Raw genomic sequence first — 9,263 nt, 5'->3', positions numbered from 1 at the left:
GGAAAAAGATTTTTCCTCAAGGGAAATTGTTTTTTCCTCAAGGGAAAAAGATTTCCCTTAGGGAATTTGCTGCATAATTATTTCCTTTGAGGAAATTCTATTTCCTTTGAGGAAATTCTATTTCCTTAGAGGAAATTCTTTTTCCTTTGAGGAAATTTGCAGCTTCAAATTTTCCTTGGAGGAAATACTTTTTCCTGTGAGGAAATTTGTAGCTTCAAATTTTCCTTGGAGGAAATACTTTTTCCTGTGAGGAAATTTTTGACAAAAACTTTTCCTTGGAGGAAAATTCAAGACAACAAATTTCCTCTAAGGAAATCATTGATCTTCAAATTTCCTCTAGGGAAATTTCTGAACATCAAATTTCCCTTAAGGAAATGTTTTTTCTCTATGGAAATTTCATAACAGTACAAACAGTATTAATATATTTTCTCCTAGACTGAATTATTGATACAAAAGATAATTAAAACTTTAATACTGTAATACAAATTTTCATGGTGAGTATTAAACATACAAAAACAAAAGGCTGACTGTTTAGCATGTTTAAGACAATACAATAATAAGCAAAATGCTATGAATATCATACCATTTGTGATGTTATCAATATTGTGCTCATATTTGCATATTAAATAAAATAAACACTTTTCATGTCAAATTAACTTGTCTTCTGTTTCAGCTGCTGTGTATTCGACCCCCTACATAACAGTTCAGTGCATAAATAATTCAATCCACAAGACATCTTCCTTCAATTGGTTGAATAAATTTTGGCAACGTATGTTCTTCAAACATCTTCTTTGTATATTTGATATGATGGAGCCATGTACATGAATTGATAAAGCAGGTGTTTATTTCGACAACAAACATGACAAAGATACTATTTTTTTTCTTAATTTCTCCATAATCCATCAGTTAATATGAATGTAGGTTGTTACATTTTACACAATTGTGTTCTTTGATAGTACTCCATTTTGTTTATAGCAATTTTGTAGGATTTTTTCTATTTCTTTTTCCAGAAAAACACACAGTTGAGTTCATTTCACATTAATAATCCAATTAGCACATTATGTAGAAAAGTATTAACAATTAAGTTTCCTCTTCAGTATAGACCTGCAGGACCTGTTGATGATCATAAAAACCAAGATATCTGACCTATAAATACACAAAATAAAAAAAAAATGTTATAAATGGAGAAAAAAACAGCAATATAAATAAGCTTATTTTATCATGTTTTAATGAACATTTTGAGAAACTTTCATTTGATATTCTTACTTGTCATGCTTATGAGTTCTCTTATTTCAGTGCTTTGTGTCCAAGATTTAATATTCGTTGTTTAGTGCCTTGCAGTGATATTTAAAGTTGAGCCACTTGCAATAGTTGTATTAGAATGTTCATATGTTGTGTTAATATTTGAACCACTGTCCTATATTATGGTCAGGTTGAGTGCTCACAGACATGAGGCCTAAATTAATATATTGTTTGTTTTCCTAATCCCTATTCTGACAAGCCAGGTGTGGGTAGGTAGGTAGGTAAAGAATTTTATTTTTCCCAAAAGCCTGAATATTATCAGATGATCCGGCAAGCCCGAAAATCAGAAATGAATAAAATAATATTTGGCTTAGTTTTGACAATAAAATTTTATGAGTAGGGCCATTTTTGCAGGGTCGGTCAGGATTGAAGAAACAAACAATATTTTATGTTAGGCATGATTTTTTTTTATTAATTGTTATTGACTTTGAACATGTTGAACTAAATTGGATTGTTTAAATCTTTATATGTTGAGATCTTTAATGGATGACCTATAAAGGAAGTGTTTTCTCATTATTGAAGGCAGGCCCATGATTGGCCTTTAATTTCTTGCATCCGCTTCATTGAACTCTGGTGGATAAGTCACTCATTTACCATACCACATTTTCTTATTTTTATATGAGTCATCATTCAAAGGCAATTTCTTTTATTACTGTAATTCAGAAATTATCGAAACTTTTTAGTAATGCGAATAATGTGACTGGGTGAGTATCGCAAAAATAAGAAATCATATTTTGATAACAGAAACATATATATATATATATATATATATATATCATGTAACTATATAGATCTTTATGCAGATTTTTTTTGTAATCACAATAAGTTGTCCCTTCCCTGAAAAATCTGAATTTACAGTATATAGAAGTGGTCTTACCATTTAGGCCTTGTTGTATTCTGTTTATCTTGTTTTGCGCTCATTTCTATTGTAACTGTTTATATTTTTCATCATTTTTCTATATTTCTTGTCCTATAAAACATAAAAAGGGTAAAAACTATTATAAAACATCAGTTTGTGTTTTTCTTTATATTCAGTTATATTTAAAAAGAATGGAATATTTGTGCTATTTCATTTCACAAACTTTTTGCCAGTCATGACTTTCAAAGACTTTCACCCTGGTCAATAGTTTAAAAAACAAACATTCCCATACTTTTTCTTTGTGTTCGTACTAATTTTTCATTTGACAACAAAGACATGATTCAACTATTCTTCTAAAATTTGTTTCGCTTGACTACGTTAAACTCTGAAATATTGTTAACAGTATAATCTGTATGTGTCTCACTTGTCAAAATTTCAAATTAATATATAAATCAGATAAAAATGCTATGCATGGCTCAGCTTGATACAAACGTACAGGTTGAACCCAGAACAGTTGGGGCAAGTATGGACACAACATTCAAGCTCAATACAACTCTGAATTTTAAATTTGGATTGTGATTCAATAGTTGATGCAGCATAGGTTTCTGACACAGAATGAATGCGGTCCAAGTACTTAAAAATTTTAAATTGACAATTAACCTCTAAAATGGTCCAATATTCAAAATCTCAATACATGGTTAGATGCAGCATATCAACATGATCAAAGAACCCCAATAATTCATTTTTTGGTGAAATCAAATAAAGTTAAATTTTGGACCTTTTAGAACTCAATGTGGACCAATTTGATAATGGGTCAAAATATCAAAAATCTTAATGAATGGTTAGATTCAGCATATCAAAGAGCCCATATAATCAATTTTTGTTGAAATCAAACAAAGTAAAATTTTGGACCCCGATTTGGATCAACTTGAATTTGGGCCCATAATTAAAAAATCTAAGTAAATATTCAGATTCAGCATATTAATCTGAACACCAAGGATTTAAATATTGTTAAAATCAAAATAAGTTTAATTTTGGACCCTTTGGACCTTAAGGTAGACCAATTTAAACAGACCAAAAAACTAGGAATCTAAATACACAGTTAGATTTGGCATATCAAAGAACTCCAATAATTCAATTTTCTATAAAATCAAACAAAGTTTAAGGTAAGGTTTGCATGAAACCTGGAATTTTTTCTTAGTGATATTACACCAATATGATACATCATTTTGTTCAGGGAGGAGTACCCAATCATTTAATGAAAAAAAATCAGACATCGCCCGTCCAGTTTTTTCATGTGAAAAGCTCAAAATTCCGATTTTTGACGATTTTTAGGGAAAATTGTATTTGAATTCTTCTGAAATAATAATGTATGCGAGTGACTATAAAAAAATAAAATTGAACAAAACATGTATAAATAATTGTGGCCCATTCATTAAAATAAATTTTAATAAAAAAAATCATAAAAAGTTCCTAAAAACAAGATTTTTTAATTGTTGGGTTTAAAAAAACCCGTTGCCATGGCAACAAAAAGCCAAAAATATCCTTTTTCCGGGTCCACCGTTTTTGTAAAAAACTGTGAACTTTAGGATTTAACTATTTGCATTATAATGAGCTAATAAAATTGGTATGTCCCCGAACTCGTTTTTACGGAAATGGGCGTTATGTGTTTATCTTGTCATTTCTGTAAAACACAAAAATATTTTGTTTGTTGATCTCCAAAGAAGAGAGTCATCTTTAATAGCATCTTTTTACAAAAAAATCATTTTGTCTTGTAACACTTTGGGACTGACCATAGTCAATGAGAGAAAACAGTGATTAACTTAGGGATGACATCAAAAGATCAATGTAGGATAAAAAAAAAACTGAATTCAAATATTTTTTTTTTTTTTGGGGGGGGGGGGGGATAAAAGTTGCTGCAAGTTTTTATTAATTTGACATTGATTTTACATATATCCATATTGGTCAATCAAATTTTTCCCAAATTAAGTTAAGAGGGGGGAGGGGGTCAGTGAAAAAACTATGTGAATTAAATTGTTTTTTTTATCCTACATTGAACTTTTGATGTCATCCCTTAACTTGTATGCCCACAACTATCAGTTGGAAGGTTAGGTGTTTAAATTTGGTCATACTTGTGTACTATTTATTATACATGTACAAGACTCTGAGTTTGAAGAAATGTGTCCATGGTCATTGATGATGACCCCTCTTGCATAAATATAAACCATTATAAAGCATTACGTATACATTTTATAACATTTGGTTGAAGCAAACTAAAGGTAGAGAACACAAACGAAAAATTCAGAAAACGACCTCATAAAAATACTCCGAGCGTCGTCACTACTTCATTATGATCTCTTATATATATACGGAGAAAGACTAAAAACTAACAATTTCCCGGATTTTATAGTGAGTCTGTGCATGTGTAGAGACACATGTTACCATCCTTGTTTTTAGATAAATTAATTCAAAGTTGACTGATATGCATAGAAGTTTGTTGATTAGGGTTTGTAAAATGTCCGGTGGCAAATACTTCAGGTATGTTCAGGACGACACAATACAATAGTTGTGTCTGAAAGACACATTTTTAATGCATCCATAAAAAAAATTACGATTAGAAACATTCCGTCAGTTGTAAAAGTGATTGATAAAATAACATATATTTAGAATGATGTAAACGTGTGGGTTGTGTGCGTATTTGCGGATAAACCTTGCAAACTGTACATTTGAAAGACCAAGTCAACATTCTGTCATTCGTAAAAATTATGCAATAAAAATATCTGAGAATATATATATGCATCCTCTATAAGTAAAACACATCAGTGGCGCATTATGTAAATTCCAACCATTTTAAACGAAATTGACTAAAAGTGTCACAAAAAATGTGCCGTTTTTCACTCAATCCTGTGTTTCTATAATTTGTATTTATACTTTATAAAAAATCGGAAACGGCGTGCATCAGACTTACAAATTCAATGAAAGAGACAGCTTAACAGTCAGTGAAAAAATTATCGGGGTTCCTGAAGCAGAATAAACAACACTTCTATCTTGTGAAAGGACAGGACGGGGACAAGCCATCAAAACACAAGATATTAGATCGATTTCTGTTGAAATGAGCTTCCCATACATTAGTTTTTTTTAAAGGTTTTACGACGGGTGACAAGAGAAAAAGGACGGGAGAAAGGGGAAATGTGTACCCTGTCCGACCCCTCATAAATCTAGAACTGTAAAAGTGACGACATCAAAATTCAAATTTATTCTGTGTTTTTGTGGTAAAAAGCATTATGCATAAGTTTTATATATCAGTTGGTTGAGGCAAACTAAAGTTAGAGAACGGAAACCAATTTTGTAAAAACGGACGTACATTCGGATGGACGTACAAACAGACAAGGATAAAACTCAATACCCCCTTGCTACGGCGGGGGCATGAAAATGTACATTTATAAAATGAAATAAAATAAAATTCCGCGAAACTTTATGAATGGTTTTTGCAAAGACGTTACGGCTTAACGTGACGTCATATAAATGAAAACTAACAAACTGAAGGTCATAACGTTACTTGTACGATTTAAATTTTGATAAAATTACATCAAAACGGCGATTTTGAGGTAGGTGTTGTTTTATTTTCGATAATATTGTAGTTATCGAACATTGGTTAATCAAAGCAATTCAAAATGGCGGATCCCTCCTTTTTTCAATTATTTGACTTCGAGTTATCTCCCTGTGTACGCAAACCTTACCTTAATATTGGCCCCTATTGGCCCCTAATTCATGTAATTCCTAAACTCTGAACAAAACTCTGGTCACAAACCTTGTGTTTGAATTTCATAGATTTCTATTACTTGTACTAAAGTTATTAAGCGAAAACTAAATGTCCTGGGACAACGACGACTACATGATAAAATTGACAATGGAAAAAGGGAATGTGTCAAAGAGACAACAACCTGACCATAGATTTGAGGGTTGGAATCCTTTTCTTTTACCGAGCAATGCATTTGAATGGGAGATATAGTTGGAACCCCTCTTTGCTCTTGGTTGGGACCCCCCTTTTAAAATGGCTGGATCCGCCCCTGAGAAGCATTATAGAAAAATCTATAAGCTTTAACTCAAAATAAGGATAATTTTATTTTTAAAGGGCAGGCACAGATCCAGAGGGGGGTTCAAGGGATTGGAACCCCCCTTTTTTTGGATAATCAATGCATTTGAATAGGGACATGTAATTGGACCCCCCCCCTTCCCCTTTTGTCCTGGGTTAGAATCCCACCCCCACCCCTTTTTAAAATGACTGGATCCGCCCCTTAAGGGTCTATAATTAAGTTTGACAACATCAGACGACATACTACTTTATCAAAAAAAAAATGCCACATTTCATCCAATTTAATTTCATCCCTTACTTGCTACATGTATTTCATCCATAATATTTAAAGAAATAAATTTGGGAGGAGTATGATTTTAATTCATTTGTAATTTGCAAGTTATTAACTATCCAAACTAGAGACCTAATAGAGTAGATATACTTGACTAATTTAAATCAAACTTGGGGTGACTGGGAATAAAGATTTAAGGGAATAGATGACAGTTTACCTACAATGACCTAGTTTCATAGCAATAGCATACATTAATAAAGACTACATGGTCATTCTTATGTTTAAACGTGGTTTAAACTTTGGGTGTTCATTTTTTAATGTTTAACATGTTTAAAGCTAACAATTTCAACTACATACATGTATCAAGATTTGATCCTACATTATTTAAATATTGAAAAAAATAGCTTTTCAAATTTGGATCTATATATAATTGTGAATGTCACATGGATGTATTTTAATGTAAAGCATCTGAAAAATCATTAGCCGTCTCATATTTATTTCAGTTCTTCAAAAGGCAAATTTATATGAGCTTATGCTGAAAATAGAGATTTCTTATTAAGGAAAAATCCCTGCCCCCCTTTTTGTGTGAAAAATTTTGTTGATTATATAGGGAATCACAGAAACATGACTGAGGCAAGCATCCCCCATCTGAACCCCCCCCCCCATGAATATGTTTTTTAGCTTGTGTAGGTGTAAGTCAGTAAGGAGGCAACCATTTCGGCATTTGATTTGTAGGCCGGGTGAAAAATGTGATTAATCTTGCTTTGTAAACTTTTGCTCTAAATAAAAATTACCAATCCATTAAAAAATCCGTGAGCCCAATCTCATCCAGTGAAATAGATTATAGTCTGTTTTCGAAGTTATATGGAAGTAAGTTAGTAGTCCAGATAATTATGACGCATTGCAAGGCATTTTTTCTAAGGAGAAGTGTAGAATGGGGGAATGGAACCAATAAATTGATCGGATCCGAAATGTTCTTCCCAGTAAAGGAGCACCTATTATTTTGTAGGTAATTATTATTAGTGTCGGTGGTCTCACAAGTAAATCAGAGTGAATATTGCATGCACATTAAAATAAGCAGAGAAGAGACAATTATCAACTTGTGTATTATTCATTTTCACGCAGTTATTTACGGTAAATCAGCTATATATATAGACATAGGAAGATGTGGTGTATGTATATATATATATCCGAAAACAGGTGTTCGGTTCTAGTACTATAGTGGCTATAGTATATGACTTTTAAATAACAATTATCAATTATATCTGTATTCTGTGGCGGGTCGAAGGAGATGGAATCCGGGGTTGGCCTCCCCTAGCATTTTGTGAGCAATCATTGCATAAATGATAATCTCGGGAATCCTCTCAAGTTCCTATGTACAAGGTGATAGGACGTTCCGTTGGAATAGGTTACCTGTGCATCAGGAAAAGTTTTAAGGCATAGCGTGAAAAGGTAACCTATTCCAACGGAACCGAACGTCCTATCACCTTGTAAATAGGAACCTTAAAAATATGTGAATAGGTCGGGAAAAACTCTCTTTTGACACTTAGGTATTCAGTGGCGTAGCCAGGGTTGAAATGATGTGGATGCAGAACTGTCGCCGAGCGTAGCCAGTGGTGGCGTAGCCAGGGTTGAAATGATGTGGATGCAGAACTGTCGCCGAGCGTAGCGAGGCGAAAAATTTATGGGACTTTTTTATGCAGAAAATTATATTTTTCGAACGTTGTCCCTGTATGCATGTGAACTCCCCTAAAATCCGACACTGGTTAGATTTTTGTTTAATTTCAAAATACCCACCAGTATACATTATATTTCCAACAAAATTTTATTGTTTTCTCGAACTTGACTATCATCATTAAATGCAAAAATATTTGATGTAAATGTTTCACATCAAATCTTATATTTGACATCTCAAAAAAAGCTGCTCTTCTGTATATAGAACTTCGGAATATAGGAACCGAAGTGCCCCCTCTCCTTTCCTGGAATTTGAGCTTCCCAATTGGAGTTTTTGATTACATCTCTTAACTCATTGCCGCGAGGGGATATGGAAATACCGGGCGTCCATCCGTACGGTCTTGTTAGCGCTGTCATGTGTGAAATTCTTGCCAGATTTTCATGCAGCCATGTCTTTCACACATGCAAGTATAAATCCTGATCAAATATTTTTAACCAATTATGCCCCTTGGAAATATAAATTATAATACAAATCCCATTGTATTTGTTCGGGAGCTTTTGTTTCTCTCGAGATATAAATACAAAAAACAAGTGGTTTTTTTAGCTTTTGCCCTGGTATCTTGGATAGATAAAATATGTCCAATGCGGGAGACATTGGAACTCTGATCTTTTATTGAAAACAACATGAATATCTGTACCTAGATGGAAAAGGGTATTCATGAGCCTAGGAATAAAAACATTTCATTACAAATAGAGTTTTTATCACGTCGTCTTTCGTGCCACAGGAAACGATATGATGTTTCAGATTTTTTTTAAACTAGTAACATTGCTATGTCATAGCTCTGTTGGCTAAATTTCAGACCAAACTTGTCCGCAGGTCAGCGTTTCATCATCCTCATCTGCGCTTTCCATAGCCGACAACGCGCTACGAAGTAGTTTTTTTTAACGAGAACACTTTTCTGTGATTTATATGGGACTATTATACTTGGTAGTATAATAGTCCCAGGATTTATCAATCTTGCATTACATATTTATTAAAAACATTTTTTTTTTGTCAAAAT

At 32.8% G+C, this 9,263-nt stretch overlaps 1 long non-coding RNA gene across 1 annotated transcript; it reads right to left on the bottom strand.

Moving 5' to 3' along the window:
• Positions 1-455: 455 nt before the first annotated feature.
• On the bottom strand, positions 456-7,597 carry LOC143056104 (uncharacterized). Its single transcript, XR_012972242.1, has 3 exons — positions 7,323-7,597; positions 2,180-2,272; positions 456-1,146 (listed from the first exon to the last, which is right to left on the bottom strand). It is a non-coding gene; the product is annotated as an uncharacterized LOC143056104 (long non-coding RNA).
• Positions 7,598-9,263: the final 1,666 nt, after the last annotated feature.

Source organism: Mytilus galloprovincialis, chromosome 13, assembly GCF_965363235.1.
Source record: "Mytilus galloprovincialis chromosome 13, xbMytGall1.hap1.1, whole genome shotgun sequence".
NCBI lineage: Eukaryota > Metazoa > Mollusca > Bivalvia > Mytilida > Mytilidae > Mytilus > Mytilus galloprovincialis.
The sequence above is the reverse complement of the archived record's forward strand: the minus strand, read 5'-3'. Positions and strand labels throughout refer to the sequence as shown.